This window comes from Oncorhynchus gorbuscha, linkage group LG15, assembly GCF_021184085.1.
Source record: "Oncorhynchus gorbuscha isolate QuinsamMale2020 ecotype Even-year linkage group LG15, OgorEven_v1.0, whole genome shotgun sequence".
In the NCBI taxonomy this organism is placed as follows: domain Eukaryota; kingdom Metazoa; phylum Chordata; class Actinopteri; order Salmoniformes; family Salmonidae; genus Oncorhynchus; species Oncorhynchus gorbuscha.
Window position 1 is genome coordinate 81364537 of NC_060187.1, and position 16151 is coordinate 81380687.

General features: G+C 49.2%; 1 protein-coding gene across 7 annotated transcripts in view; it reads right to left on the bottom strand.

The window, feature by feature from the left end:
- Window positions 1-16151, bottom strand: part of LOC123998204 (AP-4 complex accessory subunit RUSC1-like) — a 37521-nt gene that overhangs the window by 19154 nt on the left and 2216 nt on the right. Inside the window, exons 1-2 of one of the 7 annotated variants that reach the window (XM_046303232.1) lie at window positions 11987-12046; window positions 4493-5547 (exon numbers count right to left, since the gene is read on the bottom strand). The exons of 4 other annotated variants lie outside the window; for them this stretch is intronic. The gene's annotated coding sequence lies outside the window, so the exon portion shown is untranslated. Of the gene's footprint in view, window positions 1-4492; window positions 5548-11986; window positions 12074-16151 lie in introns of those variants that run through there. 2 more of the 7 variants (XM_046303231.1, XM_046303234.1) reach the window with 2 other exon arrangements.

The following is a 16151-nucleotide window of genomic DNA, read 5'->3' on the forward strand; positions in this document are numbered from 1 at the left end:
AGACAGACAGACAGACAGACAGACAGACAGACAGACAGACAGACAGACAGACAGACAGACAGACAGACAGACAGACAGACAGACAGGCGAGCAGGGTGTTAGACAGACTGACAGACAGGCGAGCAGGGTGTAAGACAGACAGGCGAGCAGGGTGTTAGACAGACTGACAGACAGGCGAGCAGGGTGTTAGACAGACTGACAGACAGGCGAGCAGGGTGTTAGACAGACAGGCGAGCAGGGTGTTAGACAGACAGGCGAGCAGGGTGCTAGACAGACAGGCGAGCAGGGTGTTAGACAGAGTGGCAGACAGGCGAGCAGGGTGTTAGACAGACAGGCGAGCAGGGTGTTAGACAGACTGACAGACAGGCGAGCAGGGTGTTAGACAGACTGACAGACAGGCGAGCAGGGTGTTAGACAGACAGGTGAGCAGGGTATTAGACAGACAGGCGAGCAGGGTGTTAGACAGACAGGCGAGCAGGGTGTTAGACCGACAGGCGAGCAGGGTGTTAGACCGACAGGCGAGCAGGGTGTTAGACAGACAGGCGAGCAGGGTGTTAGACAGAGTGGCAGACAGGCGAGCAGGGTGTTAGACAGAGTGGCAGACAGGCGAGCAGGGTGTTAGACAGACTGACAGACAGGCGAGCAGGGTGTTAGACAGACTGACAGACAGGCGAGCAGGGTGTTAGACAGACAGGTGAGCAGGGTATTAGACAGACAGGCGAGCAGGGTGTTAGACAGACAGGTGAGCAGGGTGTTAGACAGACAGGTGAGCAGGGTGTTAGACAGACAGGCGAGCAGGGTGTTAGACAGACAGGCGAGCAGGGTGTTAGACAGACAGGCGAGCAGGGTGTTAGACAGAGTGGCAGACAGGCGAGCAGGGTGTTCGACAGACTGGCAGACAGGCGAGCAGGGCATAAGACAGACAGACAGAGTGACAGCCAGGCGAGCAGGGTGTTCGACAGACTGGCAGACAGGCGAGCAGGGCATAAGACAGACAGACAGAGTGACAGCCAGGCGAGCAGAGTGTTAGGCAGACTGACAGACAGGTGAGCAGGGTGTTAGACAGACAGGCGAGCAGGGTGTTAGACAGACAGGCGAGCAGGGTGTTAGACAGACTGACTGACAGACAGGCGAGCAGGGTGTTAGACAGACTGACAGACAGGCGAGCAGGGTGTTAGACAGACAGGCGAGCAGGGTGTTAGACAGACAGGCGAGCAGGGTGTTAGACAGACTGACTGACAGACAGGCGAGCAGGGTGTTAGACAGACTGACAGACAGGCGAGCAGGGTGTTAGACAGACAGGCGAGCAGGGTGTTAGGCAGACTGACAGACAGGCGAGCAGGGTGTTAGATAGACAGGTGAGCAGGGTGTTAGACAGACTGACAGACAGGTGAGCAGGGTGTTAGACAGGGGGAGGGAGTGTGTGAGAGAGAGAGCAGGGTGTTAGACATGGGGAGGGAGTGTGTGAGAGAGAGAGCAGGGTGTTAGACATGGGGAGGGAGTGTGTTAGAGAGAGAGCAGGGTGTTAGACATGGGGAGGGAGTGTGTGAGAGAGAGAGCAGGGTGTTAGACAGGGGAGAGAGTGTGTGTGAGAGAGAGCAGGGTGTTAGACAGGGGGTGTTTGAGAGAGAGCAGGGTGTTAGACAGGGGAGGGAGTGTGTGAGAGAGAGCAGGGTGTTAGACAGGGGAGGGAGTTTGTGAGAGAGAGAGCAGGGTGTTAGACAGGGGAGGGAGTGTGTGAGAGAGAGCAGGGTGTTAGACAGGGGAGTGTGAGAGAGAGCAGGGTGTTAGACAGGGGGAGGGAGTGTGTGAGAGAGCAGGGTGTTAGACAGGGGAGGGAGTGTAAGAGAGAGAGCAGGGTGTTAGACAGGGGGAGGGAGTGTGTGAGAGAGAGAGCAGGGTGTTAGACAGGGGGAGGGAGTGTGTGAGAGAGAGAGCAGGGTGTTAGACAGGGGAGGGAGTGTGTGAGAGAGAGAGCAGGTTGTTAGACAGGGGAGGGAGTGTGTGAGAGAGAGCAGGGTGTTAGACAGGGGGAGGGATTGTGTGAGAGAGAGAGCAGGGTGTTAGACAGGGGAGGGAGTGTGAGAGAGAGAGCAGGGTGTTACACAAGGGGAGGGAGTGTGTGAGAGAGAGCAGGGTGTTAGACAGGGGAGGGAGTGTGAGAGAGAGAGCAGGGTGTTACACAAGGGGAGGGAGTGTGTGAGAGAGAGAGCAGGGTGTTAGACAGGGGAGGGATTGTGTGAGAGAGAGAGCAGGGTGTTAGACAGGGGAGGGAGTGTGAGAGAGAGAGCAGGGTGTTACACAAGGGGAGGGAGTGTGTGAGAGAGAGAGCAGGGTGTTAGACAGGGGAGGGATTGTGTGAGAGAGAGAGCAGGGTGTTAGACAGGGGGAGGGAGTGTGAGAGAGAGAGCAGGGTGTTACACAAGGGGAGGGAGTGTGTGAGAGAGAGAGCAGGGTGTTAGACAGGGGGAGGGATTGTGTGAGAGAGAGAGCAGGGTGTTAGACAGGGGGAGGGAGTGTGAGAGAGAGAGCAGGGTGTTACACAAGGGGAGGGAGTGTGTGAGAGAGAGCAGGGTGTTAGACAGGGGGAGGGAGTGTGTGAGAGAGAGCAGGGTGTTAGACAGGGGGAGGGAGTGTGTGAGAGAGAGCAGGGTGTTACACAAGGGGAGGGAGTGTGTGAGAGAGAGAGCAGGGTGTTACACAAGGGGAGGGAGTGTGTGAGAGAGAGAGCAGGGTGTTAGACAGGGGGAGGGAGTGTGAGAGAGAGAGCAGGGTGTTACACAAGGGGAGGGAGTGTGTGAGAGAGAGAGCAGGGTGTTACACAAGGGGAGGGATTGTGTGAGAGAGAGAGCAGGGTGTTAGACAGGGGGAGGGAGTGTGAGAGAGAGAGCAGGGTGTTACACAAGGGGAGGGAGTGTGTGAGAGAGAGCAGGGTGTTAGACAGGGGGAGGGAGTGTGAGAGAGAGAGCAGGGTGTTACACAAGGGGAGGGAGTGTGTGAGAGAGAGAGCAGGGTGTTAGACAGGGGGAGGGATTGTGTGAGAGAGAGAGCAGGGTGTTAGACAGGGGAGGGAGTGTGAGAGAGAGAGCAGGGTGTTACACAAGGGGAGGGAGTGTGTGAGAGAGAGAGCAGGGTGTTAGACAGGGGAGGGATTGTGTGAGAGAGAGCAGGGTGTTAGACAGGGGAGGGAGTGTGTGATAGAGAGAGCAGGGTGTTAGACAGGGGAGGGATTGTGTGAGAGAGAGAGCAGGGTGTTAGACAGGGGAGGGAGTGTGAGAGAGAGAGCAGGGTGTTACACAAGGGGAGGGAGTGTGTGAGAGAGAGCAGGGTGTTAGACAGGGGAGGGAGTGTGTGAGAGAGAGCAGGGTGTTAGACAGGGGAGGGAGTGTGTGAGAGAGAGCAGGGTGTTACACAAGGGGAGGGAGTGCGTGAGAGAGAGAGCAGGGTGTTACACAAGGGGAGGGAGTGTGTGAGAGAGAGAGCAGGGTGTTAGACAGGGGGAGGGATTGTGTGAGAGAGAGAGCAGGGTGTTAGACAGGGGGAGGGAGTGTGAGAGAGAGAGCAGGGTGTTACACAAGGGGAGGGAGTGTGTGAGAGAGAGCAGGGTGTTAGACAGGGGGAGGGAGTGTGTGAGAGAGAGCAGGGTGTTAGACAGGGGGAGGGAGTGTGTGAGAGAGAGCAGGGTGTTACACAAGGGGAGGGAGTGTGTGAGAGAGAGAGCAGGGTGTTACACAAGGGGAGGGAGTGTGTGAGAGAGAGAGCAGGGTGTTACACAAGGGGAGGGAGTGTGTGAGAGAGAGAGCAGGGTGTTACACAAGGGGAGGGATTGTGTGAGAGAGAGAGCAGGGTGTTACACAAGGGGAGGGAGTGTGTGTGAGAGAGAGCAGGGTGTTACACAAGGGGAGGGAGTGTGTGAGAGAGAGAGCAGGGTGTTACACAAGGGGAGGGAGTGTGTGAGAGAGAGAGCAGGGTGTTAGACAGGGGAGGGAGTGTGTGAGAGAGAGCAGGGTGTTAGACAGGGGGAGGGAGTGTGTGAGAGAGAGCAGGGTGTTACACAAGGGGAGGGAGTGTGTGAGAGAGAGAGCAGGGTGTTACACAGGGGAGGGAGTGTGTGAGAGAGAGAGCAGGGTGTTACACAGGGGAGGGAGTGTGTGAGAGAGAGAGCAGGGTGTTACACAGGGGAGGGAGTGTGTGAGAGAGAGAGCAGGGTGTGACACAGGGGGAGGGAGTGTGTGAGAGAGAGCAGGGTGTTACACAGGGGGAGGGAGTGTGTGAGAGAGAGAGCAGGGTGTTAGACAAGGGGAGGGAGTGTGAGAGAGAGAGCAGGGTGTTACACAAGGGGAGGGAGTGTGTGAGAGAGAGAGCAGGGTGTTAGACAGGGGGAGGGATTGTGTGAGAGAGAGAGCAGGGTGTTAGACAGGGGGAGGGAGTGTGTGAGAGAGAGAGCAGGGTGTTACACAAGGGGAGGGAGTGTGTGAGAGAGAGCTCTTACTCAGCGTGGGCGGCAGCGGCGGAGCCTGGATGAGTTTTGGGGGTCTGAGGTTTTCCTGGGGGGGATAGGGGGTAGAGGAAGGGGTAGTAGAGGGGGCGGCCAGGGCTGGGAGGGTGTGAGAGCGGGAAACAGGGGTGAGCTGAGGCAGGATGCGTCCAGGCCCGGAGGGGGGGCTCCAGAGCGATAGGGGGGGTCGAGAGCCCCGATGGGGGAGAGGCGGGGTGGGGCACCCCTGTGGATGGGACAGTTTTTGGGGTGGTAGAGGTACCAGGTAGGGAGGGGAGGGAGATCTTTAGAGGTTCTGCTCTGGCCAGGGTGAGAGGTGTGTGTGTGTGTGTCAGTGCGACCAAGGGAACCGACAGTGTGTGTTTTGGCATATGCCATCATCGTCGCGTCAACGTTTTTATATGGGGTGGTGCAGCCTTGAGTGTGTGTGTCATTGCTGACGAGTGTGTGTGAGCCGGTGTGAGGCTGTTTATCAGTGACGTTAGCGGTGCAGTAGAGGGAGTCAAAGTCAGTGATGGATTCAGAGACAAAGCCATACTCCAGCCTTTCTTTAGTCTTGGACTCATTCACATAACGATACAAACTATCAATGTTGCTCTTGAAGTCCTTTCCAAAACGATGTGCAGAGTCTAGGCCTCCATCCTTCTTAAAATAGTCACTATATCCAGAATCAATATCATTCTCAGAATAAGTTCCATGGCTGTCTTCATTTATATCTGTGTGAGTGTATGGTGTAGCAAAGGGCTTAGATAACTGGGTAGTGTAGGGGTTAGGGGTCGTGGACTGGGTAGTGTAGGGGTTAGGGGTCGTGGACTGGGTAGTGTAGGGGTTAGGGCCTATGGCTGTGGACTGGGTAGTGTAGGGGTTAGGGGCCGTGGACTGGGTAGTGTAGGGGTTAGGGCCTATGGCTGTGGACTGGATTTCAGTGTGGCTGTGAGGTTGGGTCCTGGGGACTGGTCTCGTATGAGCACCACAGTATCCTGGGCGGTAAGGGTGGAGGAAATAGGAGGAGGGCTGGGAGTGGGCCAGGGAGAGAGGGGGTGAGGACACTGCCCAGTCAAAAGGGGCAAAGGGGAGAAGGGAGAGGAGTATGAGTAACAAGGGCAGGTTGAGGAGGAAATGGGGATTTGAGGTGGACAAGGGGGCATTCAGGGGTAGGAGTGTGAGTAAGTGGTGTGTGTGGGTAGGGGGCAGGTAGGGGTAGTTGGGGGCAGGAGGCGATAGTTGGGGGCAGGAGGTGGTAGTTGGGGGTAGGTAGGGGCAGTTGGGGGGGTAGTTGGGGGCAGGTAGGGGCAAGTATGGTTAGTTGGGGGCAGGTAGGGGTAGTTGGGGGCAGGTAGGGGTAGGTGGAGGTTGGGGCAGGTAGGGGTAGTTGGGGGCAGGTGGGGGTAGTTGGGGGAAGTAGGGGTAGTTGGGGGCAGGTAGGGGTAGTTGGGGGCAGGTAGGGGTAGTTGGGGGCAGGTAGGAGCAGGTAGGAGAGGTTAGGGGTAGGTAGGGGTAGTTGGGGGCAGGTAGGGGTAGTTGGGGGCAGGTGGGTGTAGTTGGGGGCAGGTAGGAGCAGGTAGGAGATGTCGGGGGTAGGTAGGGTTAGTTGGGGGCAGGTAGGGGTAGTTGGGGGTAGGTGGGGGTAGTTTGGGGCAGGTAGGAGCAGGTAGGAGAGGTCGGGGGTAGGTAGGGGTAGTTGGGGGCCGGAGGACAAGCGAAAGCGGAGAAGAGGAGAAGGTAAAGGAGAAGCAGAACCATGGACAAACGTTGGAAGGACGGATGGGATAGAGGGATGAGAACAAGGAGAGGAGCAAAAGTGTATGTTGCAAATAAATTGGGAAGAGAGAGAGATGGAGAGAATGTTAGTGTCTGTTGAGAGAAGAATGCAATGTAAACCAGTAGATCCCCACCACAACATGCAGTAACGCAGTACACCACCCAGTATCCACACAACAACATACAGTATGTCCAATAGTCTGACCCAACAGACACACACAGACTGACCACAATACATTACAGAGTCAATGGAGGTGGTTCATGAACTCTCACAGTCGTTCACTATTATTTCAACCCCGCCTATACAGTAGTGGTATGCTGTCCTCTCTCTGTACAGTAGTGGTATGCTGTCCTCTCTCTGTACAGTAGTGGTATGCTGTCCTATCTCTCTGTACAGTAGTGGTATGCTGTCCTCTCTCTCTGTACAGTAGTGGTATGCTGTCCTATCTCTCTGTACAGTAGTGGTATGCTGTCCTATCTCTCTGTACAGTAGTGGTATGCTGTCCTTTCTCTCTGTACAGTAGTGGTATGCTGTCCTTTCTCTCTGTACAGTAGTGGTATGCTGTCCTCTCTCTCTGTACAGTAGTGGTATGCTGTCCTCTCTCTCTGTACAGTAGTGGTATGCTGTCCTATCTCTCTGTACAGTAGTGGTATGCTGTCCTATCTCTCTGTACAGTAGTGGTATGCTGTCCTATCTCTCTGTACAGTAGTGGTATGCTGTCCTCTCTCTCTGTACAGTAGTGGTATGCTGTCCTCTCTCTCTGTACAGTATGTACAGTAGTGGTATGCTGTCCTATCTCTCTGTACAGTAGTGGTATGCTGTCCTATCTCTCTGTACAGTAGTGGTATGCTGTCCTCTCTCTCTGTACAGTAGTGGTATGCTGTCCTCTCTCTCTGTACAGTAGTGGTATGCTGTCCTCTCTCTCTGTACAGTAGTGGTATGCTGTCCTCTCTCTCTGTACAGTAGTGGTATGCTGTCCTTTCTCTCTGTACAGTGGTGGTATGTACTAGTGGTATCCTGTCTCTCTGTACAGTAGTGGTATGCTGTCCTCTCTCTCTGTACAGTAGTGGTATGCTGTCCTCTCTCTCTGTACAGTAGTGGTATGCTGTCCTCTCTCTCTGTACAGTAGTGGTATGCTGTCCTTTCTCTCTGTACAGTAGTGGTATGCTGTCCTTTCTCTCTGTACAGTAGTGGTATGCTGTCCTCTCTCTCTGTACAGTAGTGGTATGCTGTCCTCTCTCTCTGTACAGTAGTGGTATGCTGTCCTCTCTCTCTGTACAGTAGTGGTATGCTGTCCTTTCTCTCTGTACAGTAGTGGTATGCTGTCCTTTCTCTCTGTACAGTAGTGGTATGCTGTCCTCTCTCTCTGTACAGTAGTGGTATGCTGTCCTCTCTCTCTGTACAGTAGTGGTATGCTGTCCTCTCTCTCTGTACAGTAGTGGTATGCTGTCCTTTCTCTCTGTACAGTAGTGGTATGCTGTCCTTTCTCTCTGTACAGTAGTGGTATGCTGTCCTCTCTCTGTGGTGGTATGCTGTCCTTTCTCTCTGTACAGTAGTGGTATGCTGTCCTTTCTCTCTGTACAGTAGTGGTATGCTGTCCTTTCTCTCTGTACAGTAGTGGTATGCTGTCCTTTCTCTCTGTACAGTAGTGGTATGCTGTCCTCTCTCTCTCTGTACAGTAGTGGTATGCTGTCCTCTCTCTCTGTACAGTAGTGGTATGCTGTCCTAGTGGTATGCTCCTCTCTCTGTACAGTAGTGGTATGCTGTCCTCTCTCTCTGTACAGTAGTGGTATGCTGTCCTCTCTCTGTACTGTGGTACAGTAGTGGTATGCTGTCCTCTCTCTCTGTACAGTAGTGGTATGCTGTCCTCTCTCTCTGTACAGTAGTGGTATGCTGTCCTCTCTCTCTGTACAGTAGTGGTATGCTGTGTACAGTAGTGGTATGCTGTCCTCTCTCTCTGTACAGTAGTGGTATGCTGTCCTCTCTCTCTGTACAGTAGTGGTATGCTGTACTATCTCTCTCTGTACAGTAGTGGTATGCTGTACTCTCTCTCTGTACAGTAGTGGTATGCTGTCCTCTCTCTCTGTACAGTAGTGGTATGCTGTCCTCTCTCTCTGTACAGTAGTGGTATGCTGTCCTCTCTCTCTGTACAGTAGTGGTATGCTGTCCTCTCTCTCTGTACAGTAGTGGTATGCTGTCCTCTCTCTCTGTACAGTAGTGGTATGCTGTCCTCTCTCTCTGTACAGTAGTGGTATGCTGTCCTCTCTCTCTGTACAGTAGTGGTATGCTGTCCTCTCTCTCTGTACAGTAGTGGTATGCTGTCTGTACAGTAGTGGTATCTCTCTCTGTACAGTAGTGGTATGCTGTCCTCTCTCTCTGTACAGTAGTGGTATGCTGTCCTCTCTCTCTGTACAGTAGTGGTATGCTGTCCTCTCTCTCTGTACAGTAGTGGTATGCTGTCCTCTCTCTCTCTGTACAGTAGTGGTATGCTGTCCTCTCTCTCTGTACAGTAGTGGTATGCTGTCCTCTCTCTCTGTACAGTAGTGGTATGCTGTCCTCTCTCTCTGTACAGTAGTGGTATGCTGTCCTCTCTCTCTGTACAGTAGTGGTATGCTGTCCTCTCTCTCTGTACAGTAGTGGTATGCTGTCCTCTCTCTCTGTACAGTAGTGGTATGCTGTCCTCTCTCTCTGTACAGTAGTGGTATGCTGTACAGTAGTGGTATGCTGTGCTCTCTCTCTGTACAGTAGTGGTATGCTGTCCTCTCTCTCTGTACAGTAGTGGTATGCTGTCCTCTCTCTCTCTGTACAGTAGTGGTATGCTGTACTATGTCTCTCTGTACAGTAGTGGTATGCTGTACTATCTCTCTCTGTACAGTAGTGGTATGCTGTCCTCTCTCTCTGTACAGTAGTGGTATGCTGTACTATCTCTCTCTGTACAGTAGTGGTATGCTGTCCTCTCTCTGTACAGTAGTGGTATGCTGTACTATCTCTCTCTGTACAGTAGTGGTATGCTGTCCTCTCTCTCTGTACAGTAGTGGTATGCTGTACTATCTCTCTCTGTACAGTAGTGGTATGCTGTCCTCTCTCTCTGTACAGTAGTGGTATGCTGTGCTCTCTCTCTGTACAGTAGTGGTATGCTGTCCTCTCTCTCTGTACAGTAGTGGTATGCTGTCCTCTCTCTGTACAGTAGTGGTACAGTAGTGGTATGCTGTCCTCTCTCTCTGTACAGTAGTGGTATGTGTGCTGTCAGTAGTGGTATGCTGTCCTCTCTCTGTACAGTAGTGGTATGCTGTCCTATCTCTCTCTGTACAGTAGTGGTATGCTGTACTATCTCTCTGTACAGTAGTGGTATGCTGTACTATCTCTCTCTGTACAGTAGTGGTATGCTGTCCTCTCTCTCTGTACAGTAGTGGTATGCTGTCCTCTCTCTGTACAGTAGTGGTATGCTGTCCTCTCTCTCTGTACAGTAGTGGTATGCTGTCCTCTCTCTCTGTACAGTAGTGGTGGTATCTCTCTTTGTACAGTAGTGGTATGCTGTCTCTCTCTGTACAGTAGTGGTATGCTGTCCTCTCTCTCTGTACAGTAGTGGTATGCTGTCCTCTCTCTCTGTACAGTAGTGGTATGCTGTACTATCTCTCTCTGTACAGTAGTGGTATGCTGTCCTCTCTCTCTGTACAGTAGTGGTATGCTGTCCTCTCTCTCTGTACAGTAGTGGTATGCTGTCCTCTCTCTCTGTACAGTAGTGGTATGCTGTCCTCTCTCTCTGTACAGTAGTGGTATGCTGTCCTCTCTCTGTACAGTAGTGGTATGCTCTCTCTCTGTACAGTAGTGGTATGCTGTCCTCTCTCTCTGTACAGTAGTGGTATGCTGTCCTATCTCTCTCTGTACAGTAGTGGTATGCTGTCCTCTCTCTCTGTACAGTAGTGGTAGTGTACTATCTCTGTACAGTAGTGGTATGCTGTCTCTCTCTGTACAGTAGTGGTATGCTGTCCTCTCTCTCTGTACAGTAGTGGTATGCTGTCCTCTCTCTCTGTACAGTAGTGGTATGCTGTCCTCTCTCTCTGTACAGTAGTGGTATGCTGTCTCTCTGTACAGTAGTGGTATGCTGTCCTCTCTCTCTGTACAGTAGTGGTATGCTGTCCTCTCTCTCTGTACAGTAGTGGTATGCTGTCCTCTCTCTCTGTACAGTAGTGGTATGCTGTCCTCTCTCTGTACAGTAGTGGTATGCTGTCCTCTCTCTCTGTACAGTAGTGGTATGCTGTCCTATCTCTCTGTACAGTAGTGGTATGCTGTCCTCTCTCTCTGTACAGTAGTGGTATGCTGTCCTATCTCTCTGTACAGTAGTGGTATGCTGTCCTCTCTCTCTGTACAGTAGTGGTATGCTGTCCTCTCTCTCTGTACAGTAGTGGTATGCTGTACTATCTCTCTCTGTACAGTAGTGGTATGCTGTCCTCTCTCTGTACAGTAGTGGTATGCTGTACTATCTCTCTCTGTACAGTAGTGGTATGCTGTCCTCTCTCTCTGTACAGTAGTGGTATGCTGTCCTCTCTCTCTGTACAGTAGCGGTATGCTGTCCTCTCTCTTTGTACAGTAGTGGTATGCTGTGCTCTCTCTCTGTACAGTAGTGGTATGCTGTCCTCTCTCTCTGTACAGTAGTGGTATGCTGTCCTATCTCTCTGTACAGTAGTGGTATGCTGTCCTCTCTCTCTGTACAGTAGTGGTATGCTGTCCTATCTCTCTCTGTACAGTAGTGGTATGCTGTCCTCTCTCTCTGTACAGTAGTGGTATGCTGTACTATCTCTCTCTGTACAGTAGTGGTATGCTGTCCTCTCTCTCTGTACAGTAGTGGTATGCTGTACTATCTCTCTCTGTACAGTAGTGGTATGCTGTCCTCTCTCTCTGTACAGTAGTGGTATGCTGTCCTCTCTCTCTGTACAGTAGTGGTATGCTGTCCTCTCTCTCTGTACAGTAGTGGTATGCTGTCCTCTCTCTCTGTACAGTAGTGGTATGTCCTGTACAGTAGTGGTATGCTGTCCTCTCTCTGTACAGTAGTGGTATGCTGTCCTCTCTCTCTGTACAGTAGTGGTATGCTGTCCTCTCTCTCTGTACAGTAGTGGTATGCTGTCCTCTCTCTCTGTACAGTAGTGGTATGCTGTCCTCTCTCTCTGTACAGTAGTGGTATGCTGTCCTCTCTCTCTGTACAGTAGTGGTATGCTGTCCTCTCTCTCTCTCTCTCTCTCTCTCTCTCTCTCTCTCTCTCTCTCTCTCTCTCTCTCTCTCTCTCTCTCTCTCTCTCTCTCTCTCTCTCTCTCTCTCTCTCTCTCTCTCTCTCTCTCTCTCTCTCTCTCTCTCTCTCTCTCTCTCTCTCTCTCTCTCTCTCTCTCTCTCTCCAGTAGTGGTATGCTGTCCTCTCTCTCTCTGTACAGTAGTGGTATGCTGTCCTCTCTCTGTACAGTAGTGTTATGCTGTCCTCTATCTTCACCTTCTCTCTCTCTCTTTTTCTTTCCCTCTCTCTAGCAGAGAAAAGTACCGTTGGTTACGCTGAGTCAGGCTATGGAGAGTTCTATTCATGCCTGGCAGCGCACGGTCTATCTCTCTGTCTCCTTGGAGATGATTGGATAATAGCCTATGCTGACTAGAAGTCCATTCTGCACAGAAATACATTGTCTCATTTAATATCACCGTGACAGAGAGAGAGGCTACACAGAGCGTGTTAACTACCATACCTTGGTTTAGCCTTGAGTTGATCTGACTGTCTCTCAGATGCAGCCACGCATTACACTTCCTGGTTTATTTTGCGCTACTGTGAAATAAGTCTCTGCCATTGGTTGGTAGATGGAGCCCCTCCTCTTTGGTTCTTAAAGCTGTACATGCATACGTGACAAATAGTCTGGTCTGAATTGTATTATTTGTTTACAGTCTGTGGGTAGAAATTGGCCCTACATAACCTAGGATAAGTTTATCCTACTGCTGTGACGAGCTGACCACACATAACTCTTGGCTTTAACATACACACAGAAGGAAGCACGCTACACACACACACATACATTCAACATTTCTCCTGAAAAGTACATTGTGACTTTGATTAGAGAAATAACAAATATATATTTCAGACAATATTCACATAATGAAATGACTTGTAACAATGTAAATTGTTACCAAAACAATAAAGCTGTGAAGTTGAAATACAAATGAATAGAGGTATTCAGCCCTTCAGCCTATGGAACTAAGAACTAGAGGTCGACCGATTAATCGGAATGGCCGGTTAATTAGGGCCGATTTCAAGTTTTCATAACAATTGGTAATCAGCATTTTTGGACACCGATCATGGCTGATTACATTGCACTCCACGAGGAGACTGCGTGGCAGGCTGACTACCTGTTATGCGAGTGCAGCAAGGAGCCAAAGTAAGGTGCTAGCTAGTAAGGTGCTAGCTAGCATTAAACTTATCTTATAAAAAACAATCAATCTTAACATAATAACTAGTTAACTACACATGGTTGATGATATTACTAGTTTAACTAGCTTGTCCTGCGTGGCATATAATCGATGCGGTGCCTGTTAATTTATCATTGAATCACAGCCTACTTCGCCAAATGGGTATTTAACAAGCGCATTCGCGAAAAAAGCACTGTCGTTGCACCAATGTGTAACAAACCATAAACAGCAACGCCTTTCTTAAAATCAATACACAAATACAGTGGGGCAAAAAAGTATTTAGTCAGCCACCAATTGTGCAAGTTCTCCCACTTAACATGATGAGAGAGGCCAGTAATTTTCATCATAGGTACACTTCAACTATGACAGACAAAATGAGAAAAAAAATCCAGAAAATCACATTGTAGGATTTTTAATGAATTTATTTGCAAATTATGGTGGAAAATAAGTATTTGGTCACCTACAAACAAGCAAGATTTCTGGCTCTCACAGACCTGTAACTTCTTCTTTAAGAGGCTCCTCTGTCCTTCTGTCCTCCACTCATTACCTGTATTGATGGCACCTGTTTGAACTTGTTATCAGTATAAAAGACACCTGTCCACAACCTCAAACAGTCACACTCCAAACTCCACTAAGGCCAAGACCAAAGAGCTGTCAAAGGACACCAGAAACAAAATTGTAGACCTGCACCAGGCTGGGAAGACTGAATCTGCAATAGGTAAGCAGCTTGGTTTTAAGAAATCAACTGTGGGAGCAATTATTAGGAAATGGAAGACATACAAGACCACTGATAATCTCCCTCGATCTGGGGCTCCACGCAAGATCTCACCCCGTGGGGTCAAGATGATCAGAAGAACGGTGAGCAAAAATCCCAGAACCACACGGGGGGACCTAGTGAATGCCCTGCAGAGAGCTGGAACCAAAGTCTACCATCAGTAACACACTAAGCCGCCAGGGACTCAAATCCTGCAGTGCCAGACGTGTCCCCCTGCTTAAGCTAGTACATGTCCAGACCCGTCTGAAGTTTGCTGGAGAGCATTTGGATGATCCAGGAGAAGATTGGGAGAATATCATATGGTCAGATAAAACCTAAATATAACTTTTTGGTAAAAACTCAACTCGTCGTGTTTGGAGGACAAAAAATGCTGAGTTGCATCAAAAGAACACCATACCTACTGTGAAGCATGGGGGTGGAAACATCATGCTTTGGGGCTGTTTTTCTGCAAAGGGACCAGGACGACTGATCCGTGTAAAGGGAAGAATGAATGGGGCCATGTATCGTGAGATTTTGAGTGAAAACCTCCTTCCATCAGCAAGGGCATTGAAGATGAAATGTGGCTGGGTCTTTCAGCATGACAATGATCCTTCTGTAGCTCAGTTGGTAGAGCATGGCGCTTGTAACGCCAGGGTAGTGGGTTCGATTCCCGGGACCACCCATACATAGAATGTATGCACACATGACTGTAAGTCGCTTTGGATAAAAGCGTCTGCTAAATGGCATATATTATTATTTATTATTATTATCCCAAACACACCGCCCGGGCAACGAATGAGTGGCTTCATAAGAAGCATTTCAAGGTCCTGGAGTGGCCTAGCCAGTCTCCAGATCTCAACCCCATAGAAATCTTTGGAGGGAGTTGAATGTCCGTGTTGCCCAACAACAGCCCCAAAACATCACCACTCTAGAGGAGACCAGCAACAGTGTGTGAAAACCTTGTGAGGACTTACAGAAAACGTTTGACCTCTGTCATTGCCAACAAAGGGTATATAACAAAGTATTGAGATAAACTTTTGTTATTGACCAAATACTTATTTTCCACCATAATTTGCAAATAAATTCATTAAAAATCCTGCAATGTGATTTTCTGGATTTTTTTTCTTCTAATTTTGTCTGTCACAGTTGAAGTGTACCTATGATGAAAATTACAGGCCTCTCATCTTTTTAAGTGTGAGAACTTGCACAATTGGTGACTGACTAAATACTTTTTTGCCCCACTGTATATATTTTTAAACCTGCATATTTAGTTAAAAGAAATTCATGTTAGCAGGCAATATTAAGTAGGGAAATTGTGTCACTTCTCTTGCGTTCATTGCACGCAGAGTCAGGGTATATGCAACAGTTTGGGCCGCCTGGCTCATTGCGAACTAATTTGTCAGAATTTTATGTAATTATGACATAACATTGAAGGTTGTACAATGTAACAAGAATATTTAGACTTATGGATGCCACCCGTTAGATAAAATACAGAACGGTTCCATAGTTCACTGAAAGAATAAACATTTTGCTTTCAAAATGATAGCTTCCGAATTTGAGCATTTTAATGACCTAAGGCTCGTATTTCTGTGTGTTATTATATTATAATGTAGTCTATGATTTGACATTTGATATAGCAGTCTGACTGAGCGATAGTAGGCAGCAGCAGGCTGGTAAGCATTCATTCCAACAGCACTTTACTGCGTTTTGCCAGCAGCACTTCGCTGTGCATCAAGCATTGTGCTGTTTATGACTTCAAACCTATCAACTCCCGACATTGGGCTGGCAATACTAAAGTACCTATTAGAACATCCAATAGTCAAAGGTATATGAAATACAAATGGTATAGAGAGAAATAGTCCTATAAATACTACAACCTAAAACTTCTTACCTGGGAATATTGAAGACTCATGTTAAAAGGAACCACCAGCTTTCATATGTTCTCAAGTTCTGAGCAAGGACCTTAACGTTAGCTTTTTCACATGGCACATATTGCACTTTTACTTTCTTCTCCAACACTTTGTTTTTGCATTATTTAAACCAAATTGAACATGTTTCATTATTTATTTGAGGCTAAATTCATTTTAATGAAGTATTATATTAAGTTAAAATAAGTGTTCATTCAGTATGGTTGTAATTGTCATTATTACATATATATATATAAAAATTGTCCGATAAATCGGTATCAGCTTTTTTGGTCCTCCAATAATCTGTATCGGCGTTAAAAAATCATACCTCTACTAAGAACTACTCTAAAGGTAGCCTATAGTATGAATCTCAGCCATTCTGGGAAGGGGAGAACAGTCTGGAAAAAAGAAAGATGGAAGATAGAGGAGAAAGGAGTGAGTGAGAGGTCAAGGACAGAAGAGAGACGGGAGGAGATGGGCAACAAAACATGAACCAATGACTCACCAGATAGTGGAGAGAGAGAGGGCGTGATAGAGGGAAGGAGAGACCGAGAGAACAGGCTACAGTCTATAAACAGTGAAAAGGATAGAAAGAGAATGAGGGAGGAGGAAAGAGACAAAGAGGAAGAGAGATATACAGAGAAAGAGAGCTAGAGGGAGATGGGGAGAGGGAGAGAGAGAGAGGGAGATGGGGAGAGAGAGAGGGATATGGGTAGAGAGAGAGGGATATGGGTAGAGAAAGAGGGAGATGGGTAGAGAGAGAGGGAGATGGGTAGAGAGAGAGGGATATGG